At 47.6% G+C, this 14,747-nt stretch overlaps 1 protein-coding gene across 5 annotated transcripts in view; it reads right to left on the bottom strand.

The window, feature by feature from the left end:
- PLXNA4 (plexin A4) overlaps positions 1 to 14,747 on the bottom strand; it is a 600,353-nt gene that overhangs the window by 281,184 nt on the left and 304,422 nt on the right. The window contains exon 1 of one of the 5 annotated variants that reach the window (XM_083460909.1): positions 3,719 to 3,851. The exons of the other annotated variants lie outside the window; for them this stretch is intronic. The gene's annotated coding sequence lies outside the window, so the exon portion shown is untranslated. Of the gene's footprint in view, positions 1 to 3,718; positions 3,852 to 14,747 lie in introns of those variants that run through there. 5 annotated transcript variants of the gene reach the window in all.

The following is a 14,747-nucleotide window of genomic DNA, read 5'->3' as shown; positions in this document are numbered from 1 at the left end:
CATTCAGCCCGGACACTGAGATCCAGCACCGAGGGCCTTCTGGCGGTTCCCTCATTGCAAGAAGTGAGGTTACAGACAGGTGAGGTTACAGACAAGTGAGGTTACATGCGCGAGTGGCAAAACCCAGAAGTAATGCGCTCCATTACTTCCGGATCACCACGGAGCGCAACCTGAAAATATTCATCCCAAAGCTACTTCAACCTGAGGTATGACTGTATTAGGGGAAGCTGTAAAAATATGTATATTGGCCAAGGGGAAATACATTAAAAATGGGGCACATTAGGAGAGAGGTGCATTAACATGCTGGTGGGTTTTTTCACGTGCTGATGAAGAAAGAAAGCACAAACTCATGTGGAGAACACTGCTGGGAGTTGTTTATGTTTGTTTTCCAACGTATTTCTTACTGATAAAGAATTCGGTGTGGCGCATGCAAATTTTCATTCTGAAAGCGTGGCCCAGAAAAGAAAAGAGAAAGTTTGAGAACCGCTGGAACCGCTGATTTAGAACATTTTTACCCTGCTCTACAGCCATAAAGGCTCCCCCAGCAGATTATGTATTATCAAAACTAGACCGTCCCAACCGGCGGGTTTAGGAATCTGATAAAGCATGGCATGGAAGAAGAAGAAGAAGAAGAAGGAGGAGGAGGAGGAGGAGGAGGAGGAGGAGGAGGAGTTTGGATTTGATATCCCGCTTTATCACTACCCTAAGGAGTCTCAAAGCGGCTAACATTCTCCTTTCCCTTCCTCCCACACAACAAACGCTCTGTGAGGTGAGTGGGGCTGAGAGACTTCAGAGAAGTGTGACTGGCCCAAGGTCACCCAGCAGCTGCATGTGGAGGAGCGGAGACGCGAACCCGGTTCCCCAGATTGCGAGGCTACCGCTCTTAACCACTACACCACACTGGCTCTCAGGAACCAACATCTAAACCGTCATAGAATTATAAAATTGTAGAGGAATGACCAGCTGGCACAGTTCAGGGCCAGGAGGTCCCTGATGGAGCTGTCTTCTCACAGCAAATCTGATGGAGCGAGCTCCGCTTTGCAACTCTCCCACTGCTGGAATGAAGTGGGATGGGAATTTAAGCATCTACAATGAATAAATAAGGTAAACAAGGTCCACACCAAGACCCTGGCAACACTGCCCAATAGGTGTGCCTCCCCATCTCTGCCCAAAGCCCCGGGCCTTATTCCCTTCCTTTCATAAATTAATCTTGTTAGAAACTATTGGATTAAAGTGGTTGAAAGCTCTGTTTCGACACACATAATTTTACTTCAAGTCGCTTGTGGAAACAACTCAGAGGTCGTGAAAGAAAGAAGGTTAACAACAGGAAGATTTAAAGGAACTATTAGAAATGACTATCAAAAGCAGTAGAGATATGAGATGATCAGAGCTCCCCCCCCCCCGAACTTGAAGCATGGGAAGTCCCAACAAAAAAAATTATAATTTTGCAGAATATTTGCATTATTGGATACGTATATGTATAATTTGGAATATTTAATGTGATTGGATTGGATTGTTAGAACGGAAAACTTAATAAAAATGATTTTTAAAAGAAAAAAGAAAGTTCCGTTTCGACAAGGCGCAACTAGGCCTGGTGCTCGGCGCATCAATCCAGCCTGCCCTGAGCGCAAGCCGGCCAGAGCATTACGACTGCAGAGATGCCTCCCTAATGCCTTATTGCTTTTCCAATATCGGTTTCCCTCCCCTAGTTTATGAATCTAATGTCCCCCAAAGGACGGGCCGTAACTCTTTGCTGGTTGCCATTCCCAAGGTGGCGAGAGGAAGCAGGTTCTGAGCATATGATCTAACACCGAGGCCGTTATATATGGGAGGCATTCCAGCTGTTCCATTGATTTGGGCTACATGATGTCGCTTTATTGATCCTGCTGATCGGGGAGGCAAGGGGAGGGGGTCATTGGAAGTGACGCACCATCTTTCCCTCATTTACGCTCCTCCGTCCAGGCTTAATGGCCTGCTCTAATTTGTCTAATGTCTGCTAACAGCCAATCAATTGGCAATAAAACTCGGGCTGCGTCTTCGCTTGCAGGAGGCAGCCGCAAGGGCGATTTGCAAACTCTGCAAAGTGAAGATCGCTGCCAAGGAAGATTCAGGGTTCTCTCCCCAAATCCCAGGTAATGTCTGGGCTAGAATTTGCAGCTGCTGCTATGAGGAGGAAGCATTTATAGCAGGCATAGGCAAACTCAGCCCTCCAGATGTTTGGAGACTACAGTTCCCATCATCCCTGGGCACTGGTCCTGTTAGGGATGATGGGAGGTGTAATTCCAAAACATCTGGAGGGCCAAGTTTGCCTATGCTTGCTTTATAGTAAGTAATAAACACACAAGACGTAACCGGCTGTACTTTTAAATAAATAAGGTATACTATTCATTGTATCAAATTGTAGATTTCAACGGAAGTCTCACAATGTTCAATGGAAAAAGCAGAAGACCCAGTGGATCCGTTCATTCTCTAGTCAGTTCATGCATAAGGTCCATACATGAATAAGTATCTATTCCACCTGTCTGTTCTTAGAGTCCAATAATCCATACAAAGGGTTGTTACAGTTCCACAAAATCCTTTCACAGAGTCTAAGACAAGGATTTCCGGAACATTCACAAAAGAAATTGTGGTGTAGAAAGTTGCAGGCTTTTTTGCAAGAAGCTCTGAGGCGTGCACCAACTAGAAACGAAGAAGTGTGTTGGCCTTGAATCTTTTCCAGGCACAGACTTGTGTGAAAATCGAGATTGCACAGAACCAGCCTGATTCCATCATGAGTGCAAATCCTCCAAAATGCACCAGAATGGAGGGGCCTTGGGGTGTCTCAAGGTATCATCTAGCGCTCAGTGGTGCTGACCCCCCCCAACACACAACCAGGCTTGCCAGCCAACTTCCTTTCTCCACAACTAAAGAAGAAGTTACAGATAGGTAGCCATGTTGGTCTGCCATAGTCAAAATAAAAAAGTTCCTTCAAGTAGCACCTTAAAGACCAACTAAGTTAGTTCTTGGTATGAGCTTTCGTGTGCATGCACACTTCTTCAGACACCACTTCTTCTTATCTGAAGAAGTGTGCATGCACACGAAAGCTCATACCAAGAACTAACTTAGTTGGTCTTTAAGGTGCTACTGGAAGGAACTTTTTTATTTAAAGAAGAGGAGGAGGAGGAGGAGGAGGAGGAGGAGGAGGAGGAGGAGGAGTTTGGATCTGATATCCCGCTTTATCACTACCCTAAGGAGTCTCAAAGCGGCTAACAATCTCCTTTCCCTTCCTCCCCCACAACAAACACTCTGTGAGGTGAGTGGGGCTGAGAGACTTCAGAGAAGTGTGTCTGGCCCAAGGTCACCCAGCAGCTGCATGTGGAGGAGCGGGGAAGCGAACCTGGTTCCCCAGATTACGAGTCCACCGCTCTTAACCACTACACCACGCTGAGAGCAAGTCAATGTTTTAGAAATCCATATCAGCAACACACACATCTCATTCTAATCCCAGCACAAGGCAGCAGCTGGAGAGGCGGCCAGCAGGACACCTGGGAAGCTCTGCTATTGGCAAAGATGAAGGTTGTAATCCAAGCAAAGCATCGCCCAGCGACCCCTTTGTTAAGCCGGACACCCGACCGAGATGCAAAATTAGGTCAAAGCAAGGCCTCTGTGTAAATCAAAGGGCTGGAGCGTTGCTGATCCTTTCCGGCACACTGTATAGATTGCACACACATGGACTCACGCAGGGAGAAAGTTCAAATAGGTCGCTGCTTTCCTGGAAACACCTAAGGTAGAAGCCGAAGTACAAAGGACCTCCCTCTCTGCGTCCTCACCGTATGCCAGCCAATCAACAACGTCCTCTGGGTGGCTCACAACTGTGCAAACCACAAAGCTGAATCAATCTAGGCAGAAAGGGACCGACCAAAGCAGCCAGCATATAACCATCATAAGGCAACATGAAAGCAGAGCCATAACCCAGCCAGCGAGGAAAACAAAATAGTTCAAAAACTGGAAAGCGTTTTTTTAAACCCTAGTTGTTCAAAGGTCTGGGGAAATAATAATAATAATGTCTTCACCTAGCATGGAACATATCTTCTTCTTCTTTTATTTTTGGGCTATCACTTGTAGCCAAAGCATAAGCAACAGGTGAGCCTCTCTGGACAAAGTGTCCTATAACCGGGGAGCCACCACCAAGAAGGCACTGCGCATATGTCTAATGTTTGGCGTGTCCATAATCAATGAGCCACCTCTCAAATAAACCTCTCCTGAACATGTATACTGTACTTGAGTCAATGTAAAAGTATACCCTCCCATCACTAAGACCCTTCTCTGTGTTCCCCTGTCATCAGTTGTGTGCATGAGAGAGACGCTGAGAGATAGGGCCTTTTCAGTTGTGGTGCCCCAATTATGTAAAAGCCTCCCTAGATAGGTGTCTGTGGGCCCAAGACTGTCAGCTTTTAGACACTGTGAAAAATTGTTTTTTAGAACCACTGCCTCCTTGAAATATTTCAGTCTGAAGCAATTTATTTATTTGGATGCCTTTTCCCCCACAATGTTCTTGTTTTGTCTACTGTGAGTCACCAAAGACAGAATGTGAATGAATAAACTAAACTATTAGCATTATTATTTCACATCTAGACAGTGCTTCGTTTGATAAATGGACATGTCTGCTCTGTTCTGTCCAAAGGACTGAGCTAAAATGCAGCTCGTTCTTCACAAAACTTTTCACTGTTTTTTGGGCGATGCAAACAGAGTGGGGGGCGTGCACAGCACAGTCCCATCCTCTCTCGGAAAGCACTTTGCCAAAGAGGGAGGGGCAACGGATGTGAATTGGGACCGGTAGGGCAGATGGCAGGGAGATTGACAGTAGGTGGTGCCAGAGCCCATTTGAGGAACCAGAGTCATTGGCAGGCAGAGCCAACTAATTCTGATTATAATTCTGGCCGTATCCCGTTCCCTGTTGAGTTCTACGAAGCCAGCACAAAAAGCCCCTGGTTTCTCCAGAATGTCTCTGGGGCCTCTGTCAGTGCCCTGAAACACAACTGGGGAATTAAGGTGAATGGAGGTTTGCCCTCCTAGGTGTGTGACATCATACTGGGTTCATAAGGAAAGGGTTAACTAATTGTAAAATGACTAACCAATGGGAACCCAAGGGGAGGAGTTAGAGTTATGAGTTAGGGTGGTTGAGAAATCAGCCTGGAGTTAGAGAGGAGATGGGGAAGATAAGTCAGTGGGTTGGGCTAGTCTGATGGGAGAGAGTGAAAGAATCTGTTACGAGGAGTCAGTCAAATAGTTGATATAATCAGTCAGAAGGTATTAGGAAGGAATAGGCCGGTAAAGAAACTAAAGTTAAGAAACTGACAGGAATATTATCGGAGAAACCATAAACTTGTTAAGGCTTTTGAAATAAACTTGTTTATTTGGTTCAATTTAAACAACAGTCTGGACTCAGTGTTTAAAGTTAAAGTATAGTTAAAGCTATGGTATTCCCAGTAGTGATGTATGGAAGTGAGAGCTGGACCATAAAGAAGGCTGATCGCCGAAGAATGGATGCTTTTGAATTTTGGTGCTGGAGGAGACTCTTGAGAGTCCCATGGACTGCAAGAAGATCAAACATCTCCATTCTGAAGGAAATCAGCCCTGAGTGCTCACTGGAAGGACAGATCCTGAAGCTGAGGCTCCAATACTTTGGCCGCCTCATGAGAAGAGAAAAGACCCTGGAAAAGACTATGATGTTGGGAAAGATGGAGGGCACAAGGAGAAGGGGACGACAGAGGACGAGATGGTTGGACAGTGTTCTCGAAGCTACCAGCATGAGTTTGACCAAACTGCAGGAGGCAGTGGAAGACAGGAGTGCCTGGCGTGCTCTGGTCCATGGGGTCATGAAGAGTCGGACACGACTAAATGTCTAAACAACAACAACAGCAGGGAAGTGAGCACAGTGGTGGAACAGGGATCAATAGACCATTAAACGTCCGGGGACCCTATGTGGTTGCCACAAGAGCCTTCATGTACAGTGGTACCTCGGGTTACATACGCTTCAGGTTACAGACTCCGCTAACCCAGAAATAGTGCTTCAGGTTAAGAACTTTGCTTCAGGGTAAGAACAGAAATCGTGCTCCGGCGGTGTGGCGGCAGCAGGACGCCCCATTAGCTAAAGTGGTGCTTCAGGTTAAGAACAGTTTCAGGTTAAGAACGGACCTCCAGAACGAATTAAGTACTTAACCCGAGGTACCACTGTACTGGGGATATCCCCATGGACACAACCCAAGAGGAATTTCTTATGCACAAGGGGAGCTCTTGCTCATCTCAGCAAGTTCCCAGGGGAGAACATCCTGGGCTTACCTCCCATTTCACCAGGCTCAGAGTCCTGTACCATGAAGGCCAGCGATAGTCTTGGGCCGCCGGCCACGGTGGGAGGTGATTCAATTCACCTCCATTTCATCTCTCCTCCTGAGTGAGGGCCCTCCGCGCCAAGCCCACACAACAATCACATTCCCCAGTCAATTGACAGATGACATAATTTTTGAAATCTTGGTTTACACACACTCCCACCGTGCTAGCTGATTGATAAATTAGACACTTACAAGGCTTGTGCTAATCAATGGGAAGCGTTCGTTTGTAGCAACAAGAGGCAAGCTCGGGAGAGCTCATTTTTCAAGGTAACAGCCTGCCAAGAGCAAGCATTCAGCGCGCAAGGAGCCCTGCCAAGGCATCCATTAGCCGAGGCTGGGCTCACCCCAGAAGCAGCCGGCCTCTGCCAGGAGGAGCAGGCCCTACCCCTCCTGGGGGGTTGTGACATTGGGCAATGGAGTTCCACCTTCAACGGAGCTTTGCACACAGTGTCCTGCAGGGCATGTAGTATGCAAAGAATGTCAGTGGCTGTGGATTCTCTGCACTGAGCTTCTAAGGTATTATAATCACAGAATAGTAGACTTGTAGAGGTGGAAGAGACCCGAAGCATCCTCTAGGCCCAGCTCCCTACAATGCAAGAATCCCAGCTAAAGCATCCCTGACAGATGGCCATCCAACCTCTGCTTAAAGACCTCCATGGAAGGGGAGTCCATAACCTTCTGAGGGCATCTGTTCCACCATCAAATAGCTCTTAAGGTAAAGGGACCCCTGACCATTAGGTCCAGTCGTGACCGACTCTGGGGTTGTGGTGCTCATGTCGCTTTACTGGCCAAGGGAGCTGGCGTACAGCTTCCAGGTCATGTGGCCAGCATACTAAGATACTTCTGGCGAACCAGAGCAGCGCACGGAAATGCCATTTACCTTCCCGCCGGAGCGGTACCTATTTATCCACTTGCACTTTGACGTGCTTTCGAACTGCTAGGTTGGCAGGAGCAGGGACCGAGCAACGGGAGCTCACCCCGTCACAAGGATTCGAACCACTGACCGTCTGATCGGCAAGTCCTAGGCTCTGTGGTTTAACCCACAGCGCCACCCGTGCTCTTACTATAGAATATACCGTATTTTTCGCTCTATAACACGCACCTGACCATAACACGCACGTAGTTTTTAGAGGAGGAAAACAAGAAAAAAAATATTCTAAACGAAACAGTGGATGTATGATTTTTGTGGTTCATGCTGTGGCCACAGACATGTGATCTGACGGTGAGTTTGGGGTAGCCCAATGCAAAAATCCTGAGGATCCATGTGGATCCGTGCTTTGTAACCACGTTTTAAGTGGGGAGGGAAGGAAAAGCACTCAAGGGACAAGGAGCAGTGTGGGGTGTGTGGAGAAGGATGCTGCTAATAATGCAGAAGAGGGGTATAAGGGGAGAAGGCTCCTCTCCTCTCCCGCTTTGCTCCTTTAAAACAAGCAGGCTCTGCTTCTCTCCCTCCTCCCCGGCTTAGAGAGCTGAAAAGTTTTGCTGCTATTTAGCGAGCTGAGTGGGGAAGAGAGAGGGACAGAGAGCACGGTTTAAAGCAGCCAACCAGACAGGAGTCGCTTACACCTGTGTAAGCGGCTCCTCTCCCGCTTTGCTGTTTCAAAGCGAGCCACGGAGGAGGGAAGGAAGGGGAACCATGGATCCTCTGCTCATGACTGCAGCAGATCCCCCCCCCCGCCACCCAAAGGCATTCACTCCATAACACGCACAGACATTTCCCCTTACTTTCTAGGAGGAAAAAAGTGAGTGTTATGGTGCAAAAAATACGGTAATTTAAAGCACTCCCAATGGTCATTTAAACTGCATGATGGGGACTATGATTTTTGACTCACAGAGCCTCATTTCCATGCACCCTTCATTCCCAGGAGCCGTTTGTTTGCTTTCCCCTGCTTCAGAGGGTAGGACCCGGACAATGGATTCAAGTAACAAGAAAGGAGATTCCGACTAAACATCAGGAAGAACTTTCTGACAGTAAGAGCTGTTCAACAGAAGGAGCGTCTCCACCCCCATTGTTCTGCCCGGACACTGAGGTCCAGCGCCGAGGGCCTTCTGGCAGTTCCCTCACTGTGAGAGGCAAAGCTACAGGGAACCTGGCAGAGGGCCTTCTCGGTGGTGGCACCCGCCCTGTGGAACGCCCTCCCATCAGATGTCAAGGAAATAAACAACTACTGTACTTTTAAAAGACATCTGAAGGCAGCCCTGTTTAGGGAAGTTTTTCATGTTTAATGCTGTATTGTGTTTTTAATATTTGATTGGGAGCAGCCCAGAGTGGGTGGGGTATAAATAATAAGTTGTTGTTGTTGTAGCTTCTTCTTCTTCTTCTTCTTCTTCTTCTTCTTCTTCTTCTTCTTCTTCTTCTTCTTCTTCTTCTTCTTCTTCTTCTTAGCATTCTGTTTGCTACAGCCTCAGCTTTGCCTGTTTGGGATCAACTGCTTGCTTAGGCACCCAGAAGCAAAGATCAGGACCCTGCCTGAGAGAGCCGGAGAATTCATTCCTAATCTTTCCTATCAGGAAGTCCTAGCTGGTTTAGCGGCACTTCCATCCACATAAACACATGTGAGAATCTGTCCGCATGTGTTGCTGACCGCATGAGGACGCATATGACGTGATGCTTGGAAACTGTTCTTGCAGCGACTCACTTGCAAAGCTGGCAGGCCAGACACTGTTCTTCAGTTGGGGATGAGATCATGCCTGCCTCATGCACACGGAATGCAATGATGACCTCCTGGGATCTGGAGGGGGGGAATGACTCCAGAGAAGTGTAGCAGGCCTTGCCACAAAGGGGTCTTTGACTGACTGGTGTGTGTCTTCAGGGAAACAGGACTGAAGGCTTTTTGAGATCACCACAATTGCCCAAGCAATGCACAGCCACTTGAAAAGAAGCTAGCCGGACTGCAGCAGACAGATGTACATGCTCAGACTGAGAGTCAGTGGGCACTCAAAGAGAAATAGCTCCCCTCTTTGAATCACACACAAACAAACACACACACACAAACACCACACATGGATGAACTATTGGAAAACTGAACTCAGTTGCCTACCGGAACTCTTTGGCATGCATAGTCTGCAGTGTTTGGCTTGTGTTCCTTTATGTTACAGAGTAGACTTTGCCGGTTGCAATCGCTAGGACTTGAATTGTTAGAAAATAACAAGGTTGTTTATTATAGAAACGTAACAGGGCAGCGTTGGAAGGGACTGCAAGGCCCATCTAATCCAACCCCCATGGGATCACAGTTAAATAACCCCAGACAGATGACTATCCAACCTATCTTTAAAAACTTCCAGGGAAGCCCAGTACTCCATTTCACTGTCGAACAACTCATAGGGGTTGTCCACATTTCTGCTTAAAAACATATGGGTCCAAGTGGTTTTCTGCTTGACCCACACTTTCTAGGCATGAGCCCAAGCAGTTTCCCCCTTGCCTTGCTCCTTTCCAAGGGAAAACCCGCTCTCTAGTGCTCAATCAGAGCAAGCATCAATCCGGAGAAAACCTAAATTGTTGTTTGCTCCAACTGAACGCTAAAGAGTGGTTTTCCCCAATCACAAAGCAATGGGATAAGAGGAAGCCCTTACTGTCAGAAAGTTCTTCCTCATGCTTAGTGGTAATCCCTCTTCTTGTAGTTTGAATCCATTACTTCAGGTCCTACTCTCTGGAGCAGCAGAAAACAAGCTTGCTCCATCTTCCATGTGAGAAGCCATTCAGATCTTTGAAGATGCTGTCATATCACCTCTCAGTCTCTTTTCCAGACTAAACATCCCAAACACCCTCAATCTTTCCCCACAGGGCTTGGTTTCCAGACCCTTGATCATCTTGGTTGCCCTCCTCTGTACACCTTCCAGTTTGTCAATATTCTTCTTAAATTGTGGCACTCAGAACCGGACACACTATTCCAGGTGTGGTCTGACCAAGGCAACATAGAGTGGGATTATTACTTCCCTTGACCTGGACACTAGACTTCTGTTGATGAAGCCCCGAATAGCATTAGCTTTTTTTGCTGCTGCATCACACTGTTGACTCATGTTAAACTTGGGTTCTGTGAAGACCAATTGTTTTTGGTCACGTGTACTGCTGACAAGTCAGCGGTCCCCTATCCTATATTTCTGCATCTAATTCCTTAGAATAAAAACGCCATTAATATAGGAAGTGCCTAACTTCAATAGGAGTGTGTGTGAACCAAGTTTGTAGATCTAACTTAACAAATCTAGAGAAGATTAGGGCAGCTATGTTTTCTCCTTTCTTCTCAGAGGATGGATCCCAGGTGATCTCTCATCTTGAGATCCCACAGAGAAGTGTAGGAGGAGGAAGTTGTAAACAGGTTTCAAACCAAGATGTACCTATCTAAACATCAAAGAGGTAGGGAGGTCAGCAGAGCAGTTAACTTGGGATAGTCTGGAATAGTCTAGGAATCTGGAGGTTCTTAACTCTATCTGACTCAACCACACAAATCCCTCTTTTGAAATCTGTGTTGTGCCCAAACTTTCAAAAAGAAAATCACAAATTCTGTATTCATCATAGAGAATAGGGAGGCATCTGAAAATACAAGAGTCCAGGAGCACTCATGAATGCACTGGTAGCCCAAATATGTCCTGAAACTTAGGTAATTTGGGGGTTACAGCAACGGTGCCTGGATTGCTCAGAGCGGACCTGTTATTTTGCTGCCAGTGCTGCCTGCAGCCTTGCACAATACCCGGCCTCTTTATTCATTTATCGGCAGATTTATAGACTACACTTTCATTAAAAAAATATATAGCAAGGTAGTATACAGCACACAATATTACAACAATAAGGGTAGTAAAGGTGTTCATAAAAAGGTTAGTCAATACCGGTCAGTTATAAAGAAATTCACACTTCAAAGGCTTGTCTGAGTAACATGGCTGTTAAAGGTAAAGGTACCCCTGCCCGTACGGGCCAGTCGTGTCCGACTCTAGGGTTGTGCGCCCATCTCACTTAAGAGGCTGGGGGCCAGCACTGTCCGGAGACACTTCCGGGTCACGTGGCCAGCGTGACGAAGCTGCTCTGGTGAGCCAGCACCAGCGCAGCACACGGAAACGCCGTTTACCTTCCTGCTAAAAAGCGGTACCTATTTATCTACTTGCACTTAGGGGTGCTTTTGAACTGCTAGGTGGGCAGGAGCTGGGACCGAAAGATGGAAGCTCACCCCGCCGCGGGGATTCGAACCGCCGACCATGCGATCAGCAAGTCCTAGGCACTGAGGTTTTACCCACAGCGCCACCCACATCCCAACATGGCTGTTAGGAGATGTCTAAAAGAAGGCAGGGGTGATAGCTGCCAAACCTCTCCTGGCAGGTAGTTCCACAGGGCAGGGTCTGTCCCTAGTAAAGTCCAGCTGAACCTCAGGGGTGTGGAGGAATCACAAGAAGGGCCCATCAGAGGATCTCGGTGATCGAGGCAGACCATAAGGAATCTGACAGTACTTTAGGCCTAATATGTGATTCCTCAGGGGGATGGGCTAGATGACCCTCAAGGGTCTCCTCCAACCCTACATTCCTATGTTTAGGGTTCTTTGTGAATTAACCAAATAACATCAAACCCAGCCTGGTAGCCACTTAATGCAGTTTTCTCATCATCAATGCGTTTGTTTCATAGAATTAAGAAACCATATAAATGTAGAAATGGGAGGGACCACACGGGTCGTCTAGTTGCAGGAATCTTTTGCCTAACATGGTGCATGTTGTTCGGATGCCTGGTTATCGTCTTTCAAAGCAACTACTCTATTCCGAACTTAAAAATGGAAAGCGTAATTCCGGTGGTCAACAAAAGAGGTTCAGAGACTCTCTGAAGGCAAATCTTTAAAAAATGTAGAATAAACACGGACAACTGGGAAACACTGGCCTGTGAGCGCTCCAGTTGGAGAACAACCTTTGCCAAAGGTGTCATGGGCTTTGAAGACGCTTGAACTCAGGACGAAAGGGAGAAATGAGTTAAGAGGAAGGCAAGTTTGGCAAATCCACACTGTGGTCAACTCCCAACCAGAAACCTACGTCCCCACTGTGGAAGGACGTGTGGATCCAGAATTGGCCTCCACAGTCACTTACGGACTCACTGTTAAAACTGTGTTTATGGAGGACAATCTTACTCAGCTCTAAGTGATCACCAGAGAAGAAGAAGCTTGAACCCACAACCCTGAGATTAACAGTCTCATGCTCTACCAGCTGAGCTAAGCAAGGAGGATTTGTTTATTGCGCCTTCTTTCCAGCAGGGAGCTCAAGGAGACACACACATTTTTCCTCCCCGTTTTATCCTCAAGATGACCTTGCAAGGTAGGTAAGGCTGTGAGCGAGTGATGGACGCAAGGCCACACAGTGAGTGGGGGATTCAAACCCTAGTCTCTCCCGAGTACTAGCTGGACACCCTAACCTCTGCACCACCACATTGGCCCAGAGCATGGGTAGGCAACCTAAGGCCTATGGTCTGGATACGGCCCAATCGCCTTCTCATTCCAGCCCACAGACGGTCCGGGAATCAGCGTGTTTTTACATGAGTAAAATGTGTGCTTTTATTTAAAATGTATCTCTGGGTTATTTGTGGGGACTGCCTGGTGTTTTTACATGAGTAGAATGTGTCCTTTTATTTAAAATGTTTCTCTGGGTTATTTGTGGAGGAGTGGGGACGCGAACCCGGTTCACCAGATTATGAATCTACTGCTCTTAACTGCTACACCTCCCAAGTTCAACCCTGGCATCTCAAGGTAGGGCTGGGTGAGAAGGCTGCCTGAAAACCTGAAAAGCCTCTGCCAGCCAGTGCCCATTAATACTGAGCTAGATGGACCAAAGACCATAGCTGTCAACCTTCCCTTTTTTCGCGGGAAATTCCCTCATTTCAGCGCTGCTTCCCGCTGCTATCCCGGATTGTTAGACATCCCGTGGACTGTCCCTGGGACAGGTGAGGCTGCTGATCCCTTATTTTCAAATCTGAAAGTTGACAGCTATGCCAATGACCAGATACAGTGTAAGGCTCCTTCTTCCGCTCCTAAGCCAGGGGTAGGCGACCTAAGGCCCGTGGGCTGGATGCGGCCCAATCACCTTCTCAATCCGGCCCCCAGACGGTCTGGGAATCAGCATGTTTTTACATGAGTAGAATATTCCCTTTTATTTAAAATGCACCTCTGGGTTATTTGTGGGGCCTGTCTGGTGTTTTTACACGAGTAGAATGTGTTCTTTTATTTAAAACGCATATCTGGGTTATTTCTGGGGCATAGGAATTCGTTCATATTCCCCCCCCAAAAAATAAATAAATTATAGTCTGGCCCCTCACAAGGTCTGAGAGACAGCGGACTGGCCCCCTGCTGAAAAAGTTTGCTGACCCCTGGCCCAGACCATTGCCTGCGGCTGTGAGCTACCTGTGCCAAGCTTGTTTGTGGCATCAAATGTTTTCTTTCCATTCCGCTTTGCCTGTGGTTCCTGGCTAGTTGAAGCGACAGCTCAGGTTGATGCCTCTCCCTCCTCTGTCCTTCCTTTTGCTGTCCCTGAAGCTGTTCACGGAAGGTGGGGAGAGGGAAGGAGGGAAGAGCGAGGAGCGCCTGTCGCTCACCGGCCTGAGCAATCGCCCTCCTTTGGGAACCTGAGGCAACCCGGTCAATGAAACTCTACCCAAAGTGGTTTTGACATGAGGTCACGGACCGAGACAACGCAAGGTCAGGAGTTCAGCGTCAATACAACAAGTGCCAGTCACTGCACAAAGGCGGCGGAGATCAGACATGGCTATCAAGCAAGGGCTGTCCGCAAGAGCAATCGAGCACCGAAGACAGGGCGCTGGCGGCTGCTTACTTCAGAGATGCTTCTCTCGGACTGCGCCAGGCCTTTTCTTCACTGCCAGGTCTCCTCAGCCTCCTGCCCCCTGCCTTTCAGACACAGACAAGCCAACAAACCAATAGACCATAAAGTAAGAAATCTCACAAGAACATAAGACGCGCTCTCCTGTTCTCACAGTGGCCGCTCAGAGGCCCGTGGGAATTCCACGAGAAGGATCTGAGCACAAGAAGTCTCGCCCCTCCTGTGGTTTCCAGCAACTGGTATTCAGAAGCATCGCTGCCTCCAACTGCGGTGGCAGAATGTGGCCATTGCGGCTAGGAGCCATTAGCTCTTCCATGCAACGTGGAGAAATATGGTAGCTAATGGAACCATGGTGAACTCCTGAACCACAGGATCAAGTGCTTGTTCTATGAATAATTGGAAAAAAAAGAAATCAGAAAACACGTGACTGGATTGAGAATTAAAGCTTTGGCATTTGCTTTTATGGACAGCGAACAAATACAGCGGAACCTCTGGTTGTGAACAGGATCCGTTCCGGAGCCCCGTTCGCAACATGAGAGAATGCAACCCGTATCTGTGCGGGTCGCGATTCGCCACTTCTGT

The sequence above is a fragment of the Podarcis liolepis genome (genome assembly GCF_965112155.1).
Source record: "Podarcis liolepis genome assembly, chromosome: 10".
Lineage (NCBI taxonomy): Eukaryota > Metazoa > Chordata > Lepidosauria > Squamata > Lacertidae > Podarcis > Podarcis liolepis.
Note: the sequence above shows the minus strand (reverse complement) of the source record. Positions and strands in the feature narration are given on the sequence as shown.